Source organism: Leopardus geoffroyi, chromosome C1 (genome assembly GCF_018350155.1).
Source record: "Leopardus geoffroyi isolate Oge1 chromosome C1, O.geoffroyi_Oge1_pat1.0, whole genome shotgun sequence".
Classification (NCBI taxonomy): Eukaryota; Metazoa; Chordata; class Mammalia; order Carnivora; family Felidae; genus Leopardus; species Leopardus geoffroyi.
Window position 1 is genome coordinate 205,035,628 of NC_059328.1, and position 17,513 is coordinate 205,053,140.

Below are 17,513 nucleotides of genomic sequence, written 5' to 3' on the forward strand. Positions count from 1 at the left end.
GGGATGTCAGAAGTAACCCACAGGCGGGGAGGAAATTATGGCTCTCAAGCCATGGGCAAGTTCAAAGAGTGTGGCAGTGAATCCAGTAGGTATTAAAAAAGACTCATGGATTTCTTTCTTTGAAATCCAAGGAAAACATCAGTAGAAATCATAACCACTTAAGATTAAGAATTGAATCGACATGTTTCATTTCTTTAAAAGCATACTCAACGGAGTTATGATATCTACTAATTATAATACTATATTTAACTATCTTAATAACATGCAGTTTTTTTTTTCCTCTTTCCAAAAGCACAAGTAAAGGAAAAATATGCTATTTTATCCCAGGCTAGAACCAGAGTCACCTGCTTTTAGATATGTACAAATTTAACTTGTAAATCTAGACTAAAATAATCTTGTAGAATATCTCGTACTGGCTTATTTCATGGCTTCCATTTGTATTCTTGCCATTTTGTACTACTAAGTATCGGCCAACAAAATTGTACTGACGCCAAATGATAAGTTTTACCCACACAACGAGGGTAAAACAATGGCAAAGTTATTTCCATGGCGAGCCCAATTGTACTTTTCAGGCAAATTCTGAGGAGGCAAATTCTTACAGAGAAATACATTGAACTCTTAAAAGCCCAAGAACATTTCTTAATTAAAATGTCATTGCTGAAAAATTCAATTATGCTTTAATGTTTACTCAGCTGGCTATATTGACATACAGAGATGTATTTCAACATGATGGCAATGTTGAATGGTCTACAATTTTTAATATGCAGGAGTTAATAGTGATTATGGAAAATAACCATGAGGCAGATCAGCAAAGGTCTAAGTAACCTAGGTCATGGGTAAAAACTATAAGTGAGAAAATGCAAAGACAAAGAACAAAACAACACAAAACCAACAAAGCAGAAAGGAAACCTGGGGTCTTTAAATCACTTATCAAAAAGAAAACAAAATAGCTGATAGGAAGGCATATAAAGAAGAATGATAATCTTTGTACCTGTGAAAATAAATCTGTCCGGGCGTACCAAGATGCTTGTAAGGCGAACCTGGGGGGGCGACGGTGAGGTGTGCATGAGGAGGGAAGTGCAAAGCTGAAAACGACTGCTAAAACCACAGCAACCTTGTGTCTTCAGGGAGAACGTGGGTGGGTTGCTCACAGGGGAAGCGTGCCATGGACAGTGGACTTGGGGACGGTCTCATGGTCAGTTGTGGTAGAGATGATCTGGACCAGATATTCACGTGCTACTCCTGATCCCTGTGCTAGATCCCTGGAGGATCAGTGCACAGAAGAGTCTCTAAGGGACAAGGACATACATTAGTTGTCACCAGATAGCATTTTGTTCTCAAATCCCAGAAGGGCCTCCTACCCCTGAGAAGCTGAAATGAGCCTACTTAGCCACAAGGCTCTCCTGGCCTCTTTACTGCAAATCGTGGTCCACAGGCAGATTTCAGTGGTCTTTGTCATTGTTCCTTTTACCCAGGCCAACACCTGGACACTGTCCCTTTGGGTCCCTATAAACTCTGAGGCGACGGGCAGATGGCTGCGGGGAGCCCTTTAACTCAGACTCAAAGCAGATGTGGCCCTCTCCACTGATCTTTTCCCATAGACCTTGCCATGCTTCCCAGGTGACCTTTCTAGGCTTGGAGAGGCCAAATGATCTAGGCCACTGATTCTCCTGTTCGGCTTGCATTGAAATCACCTGGGCAGATTTAAAAACTACAGCTGCCTGGACCCAACCTCCAGAGATTCTGATTTAATTGGCCTGGGTTTATGGCTTGAGTGTTAGTTAAAAGCTCCCCAGGTGATCCTAGTAGATAGCCAAGGGCGAGAACAACTGATTTAGGCCAGGGGTAATCCAAAAGCTGCAAACAATGAGTGCCCCGTAAGAGCGCATGCTACCCTGAAAGGTAGGAGACAGGCAAGAAAAAATGATGTAGTAAATGGCAGAAAGGCATGCGAAAGAGCCTTTTTTGATTTCTTTCATTTTTTTTTTTATTTTTTTTTTATTTTTAAAAAAAAATTTTTTTTTTCAACGTTTATTTATTTTTGGGACAGAGAGAGACAGAGCATGAACGGGGGAGGGGCAGAGAGAGAGGGAGACACAGAATCGGAAACAGGCTCCAGGTTCTGAGCCATCAGCCCAGAGCCCGACGCGGGGCTCGAACTCACGGACCGCGAGATCGTGACCTGGCTGAAGTCGGACGCTTAGCCGACTGCGCCACCCAGGCGCCCCGATTTCTTTCATTTTTACCACAGAAGTCCACTCCCTACCAATTCCAATTGCCTAATCTATTTTATTTTTTCTTTTACTCTGCTTTGAATTGGGGAATCGATGATCGCGCCACAAAGAGATTTCTCTAGATGTAGGAGCCTTTGCTTATTGGCCTTTTTGTTTTCACCCAAAGACACAAACCCAAATTAATTTCCTATCATCATTTTCTTCAACAAAGTTGAGTCTCGGTTAACATAAATGGAAAAGAGGGAAAAACAAAAACAAAAACAAAAACCTATCCCTTGAAAGAGTATCTTAATCACTGTAGGCGGCCAGGATTCCTCCGAAAGAAAATTTTTAACTTTTTGCTAGCATATCCAATAGCAGCTGGCCTTCATGATCAAGCAATAGCTTTGCACTAAGGAAGCATGATGACAGGAAGGAACTCTGCACATGTTAATATGCTTGGATGCCTGGAAACAAAATTCAACTCAAACAGGCTAAATAGTATAAAGATATATAAGCTTAGATAAAATGGAAAAAATCTAGAATCAGGGAGATGTTAGCTGCCCTTTGGGCACCGGATCCCACCTCAATTTCCCTGTAGTCCTCTAAGTTCTGGCTTCTTTTCTGTTCTGGCCTTGTCCCCAGCCTAGCTTCCCTTAGGGTGCCCAAGGGCAACAGCAGGTACAGGGTCCCCTCTGATGGTCCTTTTCATCTGCGGCAAGAAGACGTCTTCCCTTCTGGCTGCGCTCTTACAAGAGTCGGGAGAGTCTCTTTTACACTTTCACCCCCTCCCCCAGCACCCAGACCCTAGAATTTTATTGTCCTCCATTCAACCAATTTGTTGATCCCTGAATCCATCGCCGTGGCTGGTAAGAATGGCTTGAGCAAGTCAGGGCTCATTCATGAGTCTGGTAGTAGGGTAGACTTTCTGGAATCATAGGAGTCCCCAGAAGTGGGGAACAAAAATGGAAGAAACAAGAGAGAAAGAGAGAGAGGGAGGAATGAGGCAGGAAAATCACAGACACGTACAACGTGAGCTTCTAACAGAGGGCCCGTGGAGAAAGCAGTGCAGCTGGGTTCCGACTTAAATTCTGCCAACTACTGGGGCGCCTGGGTGGCGCAGTCGGTTAAGCGTCCGACTTCAGCCAGGTCACGATCTCGCGGTCCGTCAGTTCGAGCCCCGTGTCAGGCTCTGGGCTGATGGCTCAGAGCCTGGAGCCCGTTTCTGATTCTGTGTCTCCCTCTCTCTCTGCCCCTCCCCCGTTCACGCTCTGTCTCTCTGTGTCCCAAAAATAAATAAACGTTGAAAAAAAAAAAAAAATTCTGCCAACTACTTTGGTGCCCTTGGCTGCACAAGTCACTTCCATTGTTCAAATGAAGTGTTGGACAAGGTAAGCAGGTAATCTTATCGCTAAGATCCCGTTCCAACCTAGAATCCCTTACATTTATATCTCCCAAATAACTTGCATCTTAGCTGCCGTTTTCAGTCCTATTTTTTGAGAGGCATTTAGAGAAATCGATCTGATTTATGGTCTTGGGCAAAATTATCAAAAGGAATTAAAGAATGTTTCCACTTTTCTTTGGTGACATGGGTACGTCTGGTCCTTCTAGCATCTGCTGATGTTTCTCTTCTACTGACTGCCTCCCTGGGCAACTGATACATTAGAGCAATTGCTCTGACTTGTGTAAGAATGGATTTTCCTATATTTGTCTTAAGACTTCCTAGAATGATTCACTTTGCTACCACAATTCTGTTGCACTCGCAAAATGGTATGTGACACTGCTAAGGTAAATTTATTGAGGCTTTCCATTTTAATTAGTTTTTTTCCTCATATTTTCCCTGAAAAGTTAATCCCCTTTTAATGAAATTGTAAAATATAAGCAAATCTTACATGACACTTTTATCACCTGCTCGTTTGAGATCAAAAGTCTCACTGTACTGCCTTCTCAAATTATACCAAATTTTAAGTGCATATTAAAATGGTAATTTTTGGGGCGCCTGGGTGGCGCAGTCGGTTGAGCGTCCGACTTCAGCCAGGTCACGATCTCGCGGTCCGGGAGTTCAAGCCCCGCGTCGGGCTCTGGGCTGATGGCTCGGAGCCTGGAGCCTGTTTCCGATTCTGTGTCTCCCTCTCTCTCTGCCCCTCCCCCGTTCATGCTCTGTCTCTCTCTGTCCCAAAAATAAATAAACGTTGAAAAAAAAATTTTTTTAAATGGTAATTTTTATCTCAAATCAATGGTTGGACTTTAATTTATTTGAGCAAAATAAAACAATGCAGATAATGGGTTAGTGCTGCATTTCAACATGTCTTAGAGTACTAGGATATCATTTTGGTGATTTTATCAGTATTTGAAGTTTGGTAGGAAGCAGATTCTAAACTTGAAAACTTAATAGGTTTAAACTTTCCATCAGAAAGGAATCTGCCAAATAGCTTCCCCATAATGAAAAAGGGAGACAGTCTCATATCTCTTCCAAGTTTTATGATGTAAAATAGTACCTGCTGTTACATTTTGATGATTGTAAAAATCCAGTGCATGTGTGAGATTGCCAGGTTAATAGGGTTATTACTTCAGCTCAGTGATAAAGAAAATATTTGTACTCTAATCTCTGTTCCAATTTTCCAACCCTATCTCTTACCTCTAAGACCTGAATGGCATTTTTGGATCCATGAATGGGTCTAATCATATCCTCTATTTAGTTGGGGTGCCCCAGTGCATATTGTTTCAGCTTTTGTCTTTGTTTATGATCAAAGTATAGTCTCACTTTGTAGCGTTAGGCTGACAATTTACAACCAGCTCATAAATGCCTCTTGTCTTGTGATTTATGGTGAACGCCCTGCTTGCTGTCCCTGACCTCTTTCTCCCAGGTCCCCATTCATTGCTCATCTCAGGCAACCAGTCGAAATTAATTAGCTCAGGTACCTGTTGATAAAGGAAAACCAGCATTTAAGCAATGTCTACCTCACCTCCAGGCTCTTGAGGCCAGAGCGTCAGAGTGGAATATCACTCCTTGTAATAGTTTGACCTGAGAACTGCTTAGAATATAACTGAACTCTGTTGACAATTCTAGGTAACACTCACCAGAGGAAAAATAAAAGGCAAAACAAGTTTTGGTAATGAAATTAATTGAGAAAAAGCCAGTCTCACTGTCAAAAGAGAGGAACCTTGAGAAGAAAGGCAGCTTCTAAAGGTCAATACTCAGCGTGTGTAATCTTTACCATCTGTGTGCAGGCTGGTAAGATTCGGAGACTGTCATACGCAGTCTTTTTTTCTGAAAATAACAGACAAGGAAAAACGGGGTTGCCCAACAGGGAGCCTGGATGTACTTAGCTGGATAGAAAATGAAAACACTATATGGTATAAACTTAGGATGACCTTTAATTTTCCTTCCCCTTGACCTACATGGGTCCTCGGATAGTTTCAGAAAAATAGTGCCATGGCGAATTGAAATAATTCCATCACCAATGAAACGTAATGTTATATTTACAAGGTGTAACATTAGGCAGTTCGATTCAGTGTAAGCACTCACCATCGTCTGGCTGTATTCTGAAGGCCAACAAGACCTTCTCCATTTTTTTCTAATAGGAAATTTAAAAAAAAAAAAAAAAGGAGAAAATGGACTTGATATCACTTTGCCTAAATGTTTGACAATTGTATTGAAAATCTAGAATGTCGTGATTGTACATCTAGCAATACAAATTTCTCCTGTTAGAACACATTTAGAGGTTTGATGTTCTATAGATTTTTGAGATTTGTACTAAATATATGAATGTCTTTCTTACTAAAACTGATGATATCATAAACTCTAATCTCTATGACTCTGTAGTGTTTTTACACAAATTAGGAACTTACTAAAAAGAAAAAAAAACATATTTACCTAGATGTATGTATAGTATTTATATATGTTTACATATATATTTATATATGTGGATGTAAATATTACATAAGAATTACATATATATTTGTTAGATTATCATACATAAACTTTATGCAATTTTATTGAAATTTTGTGTATTTTGATTAATTAAGGCATAAAATGATTTCCCACCATTATAAATAAAGTCAAATGTTTTTAATATTGTTCTTAGAATATCAATTTCCATCTTTTTCTAAAAAGCCAATCCTTTAGAGATTTTGAGCTTTCATTCTAACTTCTGTAATTCCACATCCATCTATATATCACCCCATTCGAAGGGTTCATTTTTTATGCATATTACTCCATTTGTCCTCACAACATTCAGGAAGCTCGTGAATGCCATATGATTTTAAAGATCCATGATGCCCACGTGCTGTCATTTAATAGAACACAGTTCTTGTATCCTTAGTGCTATTTTCACGATGCGGGGGGCAGATTTTACAAAGTATGCTGATATCTAAACTTCATAGACAAGGTCACAGGTTAACTGATTTGTTTTGCTCTTCTGTGGATTCCTTGCTTTGTTCTAGAAACACGAAATAGGAGGCTAGCCTCTGCAACATTTGTCACTGCTCCCACAGCCTCCCAGGAAAGTAGGATCTATAAAATCTTAGGTGTAACAAACAATAGCACTCTCCAAATGCCAGTTAATAAGACGTCCACCTCTTTAGAGGAAAGAGATATTTTATTTGTATTCATTAGGGTGACCTAACCATTCACTGGTATGCTTGATGATACCTCTCCTGTGTGATGTCATAGCCTGAACACGTGAAAATAAGGTATGCAGATTGTATTGTCTCCTCTCTCCACATATTTAAAACACAGCACCCTTTATTTTTCCCTTTCTCCAGCCTCCCTTTTGGTTTCCTCCTCTTCCCTTTCCTCTCCTTTCTCCTTCTCTACCTCTTCCTTGCTGTCTCCACCAATGACTCCCCTAGTGAGCCATTCACTTTTACATTCTGGAGGCAATTTTGTTGGTTAAAGCCCCCGGGAGATTACACAAGTGGGTTAGGTTTATTTTCTTGCTGTTGCTTCCATGTCGTGAGTTACGTATTGTTCTCCTCAACTGGTTATGTTGATCTAAAGACCTTTTCTTTTGGAAGAATGTATTGTTTTATAACTAATCATTATGAGTAAATAATCTCAATTCATGAAACTATAAGCACAGAATGAAAATCTGGTTCTAGGAAAAAAGAAACAGAGAAAAAAGCTGTTTACACATAGGCTGCTAAATAAATGTCTCTTTCTCTTAGTTTTAGGGAAAGGGATCTCACCATTAACAAATGATACCGCTCTGAGCCCATTATGTTGAATATTATATGTCACTGTCAATCACTTTGCAATCCACAGGGCAATAATTCTCCATAATAACTGCCAACTCTAGTCAATATATTTGCATCATTTTACTTTAGAGGCTTATGAAATGCAAATGAAAATTCTAATAATAATGCTTCTTATTTAATTAGTTCTGCCTGATGGATATTCTCTTTCTTTAGCAAAGCTTTAAAAATAAGAATTCCAATTCCAAGCCTGATATGGCCACTTGCCCATTCTTTGTTTGTGCTGCTGGCCCATTCATTGCTTTGAAGTTGCTGACCAAGGAGACAGGAGTCGTGACATAAGAAATGAGACCCTTTTTTGAAAAAGGGGTCAAAACATGGTCCGCCGTATTATTTTAAACCCAGAGAAAATACCATACCCACATCCTGTTTTTAATTAATTAAGGGAAAAAAAATCTTTGAGAAATGGATATTGTGCATCCTTCAGAAGTCACTGTGAATGTCCTGCCCTGTTACTGTACTTGATGTGTGTGCATGTCTATCCAGCATCCTTCATTTTGGGAAAATACTGCTCTTCCTCACTCCATAGTAATTCTGCTTACACACGTGATGGTTATGTGACACAGGTCTGGCCAATCAAAATACTCCATTACCCTGAGCACAGTTAGGGAGAGAGGCTGTACAGCTCCTTGCTTATGGAGTCTAGAATCTGCCCTGCCCTGCCCTACCCTTACTCACCGGATGTCTACACTCTTTCAAAAAGCTTTGGCCCCGTGGAGCATGACCTCTGGTCAAGATTACCAAGGAGGCATGGAAGTTGGAGCATGCTACAGAAACATAGGTGGTTTTGGTCCCAAATGTTTATTTATTTATTTATTTATTTTGAGAGACAGAGAGAGGGCATGAGTGGGAGAGGGGCAGAGGAAGAAGGCGAGAGAGAATTGTAAGCAGGTTGCACATTCACGGTGTGGGGCTTGATCCCAAGAACCGTGAAATCATGACCTGAGCTGAAATCGAGAGTTATACAATGAAACGACTGGGTCACCCAGATGCCCCAGGTTTAAACCATGAGGATGATGTGCTTACCAACAGTTGGGAATGATATGTCACATACATATGGTATGAAAAACCTTTTATAAGACATTCCAACCTATCGCTGTCACTGACGCAGCATCGTCCTAAACGGATTTCTTTCTTTTTTCTGTTTCTTTTATAACCCCTTTATAGTGACCAATTTCACATGAATCCAAAAATACATTTTGTAAAGAAGTGACGTTGCTCTGTTGGAGCAACCTAGAAGCCTCCTCTCCCCTCGTTCTCTCTCTGTCTTTTCCGCTAGATCTCCTCATTTTCCAGTCTCTTCTGCTCTCAAGATCATTCTATGAAAACATAAGCCTCAAGATCATTCTATGAAAACATAAGCCTCAAGATCATTCTATGAAAACATAAGTCTCAAGATCATTCTATGAAAACATAAGCCTCTTCAGAATAAAGGCTTAAATTTCCAAGATGAAGACATTGAATTATTGAATCTCTTCAGGCTGAACCATTCCACGTAATGTATACCTATAGTGACGATTTGTTTCATTAATAAAAATATATAGAAATGGGTGGGTGGGTGGTAGAAAGGATGGATTGCTGAAGGCAGTTAAGTAGTGATGAAGAAAAGAATGGGGATAGATCATTCTGGAGTTCTGAGTAGAGTTGATGGTAACGCTAAACTTCAGGGGAGCACTGAAATGCCAACGGCGTTATAACAGATCCCGAAAGAGAAGAAGTTAGTTTAAGAAAATTGTAAAAGTAACAGACATAGAATCAGGAATACATCTCATCTACTTACCAACTTTGCTGGGGGAGGGATGGGTCTGGCACAACCCATTTCTTCCTTGACTCAGTGTTATATAGATACAGTCATTTCTGAAAATAAGGGTGGACCCATTTGGGGCCTTAAGAAACTGCCACCCACACCCATATGTGCTAATTTGTTTCCTGCCAAAACATGTCTTTTAAATCGTGTAGGCTGTGCTAGGGGAGAAATCAGGCAGCATGTTCGATGGGATGCAGAGGAATATTCATGAACTCATGGGTCTGTGACTTCCCACAGGAAGTTTTGGTTTCTGCTTTCAAATTAACCTGTCCAGGCGCTGCTCAGAGGTTTACAGATTATGGAGATCAATCCAAAATACCTGCAGTAACTGCCTTTGTAATTAAGATCCTGAATGCCTATTAGAAAATTCCTAAATTGGTAGCAGAACAATAGGCAGAAAATACATATCACAGTGCTTGAAACATTTATTGGGCACAAGGGTCTACGTGGGTTGGTTGTTCCAGTGTCAAAGAGCGACAAACAAAACAAAAACAAAACTTGTAGATCACACTTAAACCCTCAGGGTAAATATGAACAAAGAATAGACTCTATTTTTCTAAGCCATCTGGGTGTAAACCTTCCCCCCCCCCCCCGCCATTTGCCAGAAACCATAGTGTTTATAGGCATGTTTTACTGGAAATCTGCTGCTTCTCACAATGTTTCCTGCACAACTGTCTTAGTAAAACTACATCTGGAAATGACAAGCACACAGTTGTAAATCTGGAAGTCAGGGTGTTGTTGTAATAGCTTGCAGCTACAATATGGCCGTCTCGCTGAATGCCAAAGAGAGTTACAAAGACAGAGGCCAGCTGTAGCTACTGAAATGGATGCTATTTTTCTGAGGGCATAAAATGGATTTTAAGAGGGTTGTAATGTCGCTTGCCGAGCTATCAAATGAACCAGGGTAGCGTTGAACTTATTGTCTCTTGGACGCATCAATTATTTCAGAGACCTGGACAACCAGATTGGATTGAGCAAGCATGATTTGTTGGATGATAACAAAACAGGTAGAGAGCCATTGAACTGTAGCGTTCTAGAGTTCGACTGGGTCTGAGAGCCCATCTAAGTCAGATGCCTCCCTTCTGAAGAGGTACAAGATGTCATCCTGAAGTATAAGCTTGAACAGCTCAGCAGTTCTTGGTCCTGGATGACTGGTGTAATCCATAGAGGTTCCTAACAAAGCATCCTCTGAGGTAAGCCTGAAGCTTACTGCAAGAGTGTTTCTTTCAGTTTATATTAACCTGGGGAATCAAAGATTTGTCACTCTGGGAGGTTCCTCAAATCCCATCCTGACATAAAAGCCACCAGAAAGAATGGCAGTAATTAGTTAAGTACACCTATTTAGTAACCAACAATAATTTAAAAATTCAGGCAAATCCTTACCTGTTTCTTATTCATGTAATAATCGCGTATTGGTTAAGTGAGACAATGGGCTTTCATTGTTACATTGATGTATCTGAGTTTTATCTTTTGAAATGGTTTACACTTTCAGTAGTATCTCTAAGCTTGTTTTTTAAGAAGTATAGACTTGATATCCACAATGGAATATTACTCAGCCATCAAAAAGAATGAAATCTTGCCATTTGCAATGATGTGGCTGGAGCTACAGTGTATTATGCTAAGCAAAACAAGTCAGTCAGAGAAAGACAAACACCAGATGATTTTACTCAGGTGGAATTTAAAAGATGAAACAGATGAACATAGGGAGGGGGGATAAAAAGAGAGGGAGACAAACCATAAGAGACTCTTACTGATAATGAACAAACTGAGGGTTGATGCAGGGAGGTGGGTGAGTGGAGGGCAGGCTAGATAGGTGATGGGATTAAGGAGGGCACTTGTGGTGGGCACTGGGTGTTATATATAAGTGATGAATCATTAAACTCTACTCCTGAAGCCAATGCCGAACTGTACGTTAACTAGCTAAAATTTAAATAATGAAAATATATAGCGGCACTTTGTTGTCTCAGTTGGTTAAGCATGTGACTCTTGATATTGGCTCAGGTTCTGATCTCACGGGTCCTGAGATGGAGCCCCGAATATGGGCTCTGCACTGCCAATGTGGAGCATGCTTAGGATTCTCTCTCTCTATCTCTGTCTCTGCCCCTCCCCCACTTGCTTGCTCTCTCTCTCTCTCTCTCTCTTTCAAAAATGAAACATAAACTTTGAAAAGATATATATATATATATATATATCTTAATATATATATATCTTAAATATATAAATATATATATAATAAAAACTAAATAAATAAATAAGAACTGTATATTTGAGATAACTACAGTGTCTGCCTTTTATTTACCTCTACTCTGTTTCTAACATGTTTCTTATTTCCTTCCTTTCTGCCCAGAGGAAGAGAAGAACCATCTCTCCTTGGAAGGCTAAACTCCCTTCCCCTAGTTCCTTCATTCTACTTCCTCCGTTCTACCTCATTCTACTTCCAAAGGGACTTCTGTCTTCCATGACTGTGTTGTGTTTTTTTTTTTTTTTCTTTTTCTTTTTTAATGTTTAGGTTTTATTTCTAAGCCTTTTCTCCTTGCGTTTTATCATGCCCAAATCTCTCCCATGTGAAGGGGAAGGTGGTCAAAGGCACAAAGTTCCAGTTATAAGAAATGTAAGTTCTGGGGATGTAATATACGGCATGATGATTGCAGTTAATAATACTGTGCTGTATATATGAAAGTTGCTAAGAGAGTCCATAAGAAAACTTCTCATCACACACACAAAAAACCAAATTTGTAGCTAGATGAGGTGATTAAAGTTCACCAAACTTGTAATTGTTATGCATATGTATGTATCAAACCCTTCATTATATACCCCAAAGTTACACAATTTTATATGTCAATTATACCGCCAAAAAAACTTGGGGGAAAAATGAATTTTAAAATGAACTATACCTCCTAGTAAATCTGCCAGAATCAGAATAAAACATTTTTTTTTTTTCAAATAAGTGCTCTTATAAGATCCATGAGGGTGGGAACAGTGTCCGTGGTTCATTAGTATTTCCTGTATCTAAAACAATGCCCAGACACAGGACATGCTCACTAAATATTTGTCCAACAAATAAATGAAAACATTAAGTGAATAAATAGATAATAAATGAATGTAGATGAGCTGCCTCAACTCCCTCACAATTTATTGGCTATTTTTATTTTCCCCATGCCAGATTTCTCAAAAATCACCCTCAACTTCTAGATGACAAGTCATGATTCCTATGGCTTTTTTTTTTCCTATCCCAACAGAGAGAAGAATGGAAAGGTTTCAGTAGAAGTTTGTAGTTGGAGAATACTTTTCTAAGTGACCCCAATAGTTGCCCCTCTCCTCCTGTCATTCTCTGTTTGCCAGATTGTGGCCCCTGCACAACCCATGTCCGAATTCTATAATTATATTGATTTTCAGCCTCAACTTTGGTCCCTTGGTTCTACTGAAGCATAATTACAATGCTGGGCCCTCCAGAATATCTATTAAAATACAAAAAGTCCTCAGACGATTTTGATTTACATCTGGGTTTGGGGACCACTGAACTGCCTAATACGACAGACATGTGGAGGTGGATACATTTAAGGACAAAAAAATGAGGGAGGAAAACTTATCCATTCAATGGCTGCAGCGCCTGAGTCATTCATCGCGACCCACAAAATGATCTCAGCCCTCTCCCTTCCAGTGTAACAACAGTCCTGCGTGAGTTCACCTACCTTCAGAAGATTATTATCGACCCACGTCTTACCTTCACCATACGCTGATGCCTCATTCTGTAGGAGACGGCTCTAGCAGGTAGTGCCTTCTGAGTATGGATTTCCAGAAGAGTTTCCTCAAGGTAAGTGCAACGCGGTCCAGACCCAAGTTGCACGATTAACCAAGATTTCAGTACTTTGATTTCATTCAAACTTCTACACAATTTTGCTTTTCTTTCATCTTGATCTTTACTCTGTATCTTTACGACTACATTTTTCCATTTCAGACCCAAATCAGTATCATAAAAGTCATCTGATTTTTCAAATGGAAATATTTTGGTGAGGATATTACACGTGTCAGCCCCAAGCCTACAGTTGCTCCTAAAAATTTAGGGTGAAGGGATCGCTCCAAATAGTGGATACAGGACATGGTTTATTTGCAAAGCACAAGCATATAATTGGGACTCGTTTGTTGCTATCCCCCAATTTAATGACATTTCTACATAGTTACACATGTGGAGTAAGAAGAAAGAGAAAAAGAAAGAAAAACCGATTAGCAACCAATGATGCTCTCATTAATATCTGTTTTGTTGATGTACCTGCAACTTTACTCTGTGAGACTCTCGAGAAACAAAAGGTCTGCACATTCACAGGTTCTAGTCCTGCCCCGCCGCCCAGTCACATTCCTCTGGGGCATTCGGTACTGACAGTTCTCCTGAGTGGTTTTGCTATGGCATATCTCCTCTGTATGAGGAGAGGAAATACCGCTCTCAAAAATGGGTAAAGCTAATGCCTTCAGAAGGACACCTTGGTCAAGACCCCACAGCTTTCTTATCTGGCCCTTAAGTTAGAAAAAGGAACACCCAAGGTTTTTAATAGTAATGATACTCACCGGGTCTTATTTGGGACTCTTTATTCTTTAATTTGCTCTGTTTTGTTTTGTTTTGTTTTGTTTTGTTTTGTTTTGTTTCTTTCCAAGCCAGTATTCTTTGAGAGCCTCCTCGTTGCTATCTGGCATGAGATATCAGAAAATAGGATTACAGAGTCACAGACGTATTAGACAGCTGGCTATGCTATAACCTTGACATTTCTAGTATGCGATTCAGTCTGAAATACATATGAGTTGTTTGCACTCTAGTGATCCCCGAAATTTGGGTGTCGTTACCTATCTTGACCTCCCTCTTACACTTGGGAAAAGCTGTATCCTCATTACCATCTTTACCTCTCCTTCCCTGTATTCTTTTGCTAGTTTGTTAATGTTGCACTTCCTAAATATATTTGGAAAAATATGGAAAATTCTAATGAAAATAATAACTCATAATATCACACTACTCATAATAGCATTGCCCAGAGGCTGTTGACATTTTAATACCTCTTGCCAGTCCTTTGCCTTCTCTGCCTTTTGAGAATTGAAATTATAATGTATATTTTTTCTATGGTGCTTTCTTTTCCTCAGCATTTTATTATAGGTATTTTGCATTTAATTAAAAACTCTTGATAAATATCACTTTAATGGCTGCTACTCTACTAAATGACAATAACATAATTTATTCAAACATTTTCCTAATTGGGAGACATTTATACTATTTTCAAGGATGCGAATTGCATATATTTGAAAGATGAACATAGAAAAATACGTGTGTATATGTTTTTTAACTAATTCATTTTTGTAGAATGGAATCACTAATGTATTATCAGTAGATCGGAGAGTAAAAGCATTTTTTATGACTCCGGATACCTAAGACTCTCACCCATTTTCAAAACGGATTTTTTTATTCTACCTAGCTCCGGATTATTGTGACTATGTGTAATCAATATTTATTTATGAGAATTGTTAACTAAAGGTAATGCAATGTAATTGAATAGGAATTTAAAAGGAGGGAAGTAATTTTCTAGAAGTGACTACTTTGAGGAGTGACTTTTATCCTTGATTAAATCATACATGAGTTTTAATTCGACTTTTCTGACCATAGGGAACAGGCCAGCCTTTTTAGTTTTGCTACAAAAACAATCTTCAGCATCCTGCTTGCCTACTTTCTCTTTCCCTTTGTAAATGAGTTTAGAGGGGGCTCTTCCCTTGTTCTGATGCAAACATCTATGTGGTCTGAACAAAGAGAAACATTCTTCTTTCTTCCTTCCCTCCACTTTGGTTCACTTTGATCTGTAACACAAGACAAGTTGTCCCTCTGATTTCTAAATATTCTTGTGCCTTCACTCCTACCCTGTCCTTCAGATTCCATTTTTGGCTGCCTTTATCAATTCTCCCAGCTGATTCACACAGACATTTCAGGCTGATACTTGTTGGTTCAGGTTAATAGCCTTATCCAAACTGCGGCTTGAGGATTATATGCTCAGAAGGTCGTCCAATGTCATCCTTCCACAATCTTACAGTAAAATTCCTTTAGACTGTGTTAACGTGTTGTTCCCAGTCTGACATAGTTTCCCATCTTTTCTCTTCTCAGCAAGCAGAACTTAGTTCTCTAGCTGACACCCTAGCCTGGTGATCCTTCCTGGAGGCACAGCCGCCGAAACTCAAGAACAACACTAACCTTCCGTAGGGGGACTTCCGTTAAGAACAGCCTGTCGAACAGCCAACAGGAAGATGGGTAACCGTGGCTGCTCTTTAATTTTTGAGTTTTGTGCATCTCTGTGTGAGTGGCGGATGGCAATAAGACGGGTGGCGCCTAAGAAACTATGCCTTTTATCTTCAAGTTGAGGAAATTATCACTTTACTGACGTCATTCTGCATCTAGCAACCTTTCTTAAGTGAGTTAGGACTTTAATTGCAAGGGTCACCGGTGTTCTGCAGGAGGACTTCACCAGTCTTGCCCGTAAATGACAGAGCACTGGTATGTAAAGCATTTGGTTTTTCACAAATGCTTTTACTTGGGTTGGAAGCCGTGATCTATGTTTCAGGTCACAGGCAAGAACACGCTTTCCCCTATCTGTTTCCAAGCGATCAATCATTTATTTCCCAGGGGAATTGTAGTTCTTGGGCATGTGGCCTGTTTTCCATTGGCTTCTATTATCATTTGCTAATTAGATTACAACCTAGTATTTACCTTACTCTGTGGTTTCGAGACCTTTCCCTGCAGTGTTTTTCTGTTAGCTTTACAAATGCTGCAAATCATGCTTTCTCTCGGCTTATTGTGTGAAACCAAGAAGAGTGGGGAACTTTACAGTCGCATCTTTTTTTTTTTTTTTTTTTTTTCAGTTGGGGAGAGAGGTAAAAATGTTAAAATTAATCTCACTTTATGTTTAGACATGACTCAACTTTAAAGATATGCAGTGAGGGCATTCCAGAGATTTTGTCATCCAGGGAATACTTTAGGTTTAAAACATAACTGTTAGCTTAAATTGACAGCCTGCTTAAGCTTAATAAAAACTTCTCCTTTAACATGGAATAGTATCATGTCTCACAGTGATGATTAATTTTATTTATTAATTTGCCAGAGTGTGGTGTCCTGTTCCCTGTGAAGGTATTTTTTAGATGTGATTAATATTTATTTTTTTAATGCTTACTTATTTTGGGGGGGGGGGAAGGTGAAAGGGCAGAAAGAGAGAGAGGGAGAGAGAGTCGGGGAGAGAGAATCCCAAGCAGGCTCCATGCTGAGCACAGAGCCCAACATGGGGATTGATCTCACAACCATGAAATCATGACCTGAACTGACATCAAGATTCAAAAACTGAAATGACTGAGCCAAGCAGGTGCCCCAGTGTAATTAATATTTAAAGCAGTAGGTTTTGAGTAAAGCAGATTACTCACCATAAGGTGGGTGGGCTTTGTCTAATCAGCTGAAGGCCTCAGAAGACTGGGTCTCTTACAAAAATCCTGCCTCCAGATTTCAACATAGAAACTTCACCTGAGTTTCCAGCCTTTGTACTCAAGAACACAAGAACACGACTTCAACTCTTCCTGAATTTCCAGACTGCCCTGCAGATTTTAGACTTGTAAGTCCCCCACCCCTGGTCACATAAGCCAATTTCTCAAAATGAATCTCTGTCTCTATATATGTATACGTGCTATCAGTTCTGCCCCTTTTCTCTCTTTTTTCTAATTTTCCCCCTAAGATCCTATTTCTCAAGGAACTTTCTTCTAAAATACTTTATGAATCCAAAGCCAATATACTTTAGTTTTTATTCTGACCCCCGAGGGATAGCTAACTTTATTTTTTGTACATTACAAGTTCTTGGTACATTTCAGGACAGTAGGCATCGCAGAAAAGAAAAGACAGCCCGGATGCTAAATGCGAGAAGCAATTTCGCTATGGCTCAGGGGAGACATTTATTATAATGGGATCATTGGCTGTAAACTGTCTCAGACATTCTTACAAAGTGGATAGAACCTTGTTTACCCCAAAGCTTGCATATTAGATAGCATTTTTAAGTTGGCTACAGAGGCTTCTGTGGGATTGGGGGAACAGCATGGGGCATACAAGAGGACCTCCTGTGAGCTTTCCTCTCACTTCTGAGAAAACACCTCGCTGGGCGCATCTCTTTCTGTACTTGTCCCCATGCTGTCTTCTACCACCATTTAACTACCACTCGTAGGAGGAATAAAACAGG

General features: G+C 39.8%; 1 long non-coding RNA gene across 1 annotated transcript in view; it reads left to right on the top strand.

Moving 5' to 3' along the window:
• Positions 1-16,356, top strand: part of LOC123596944 — a 32,835-nt gene extending 16,479 nt beyond the window's left edge. The window contains exons 2-3 of the long non-coding RNA XR_006711890.1: positions 12,938-13,090; positions 15,410-16,356. This is a non-coding gene — a long non-coding RNA (uncharacterized LOC123596944). The remainder of the gene's footprint in view (positions 1-12,937; positions 13,091-15,409) is intronic.
• The last annotated feature ends 1,157 nt before the right edge of the window (positions 16,357-17,513 follow it).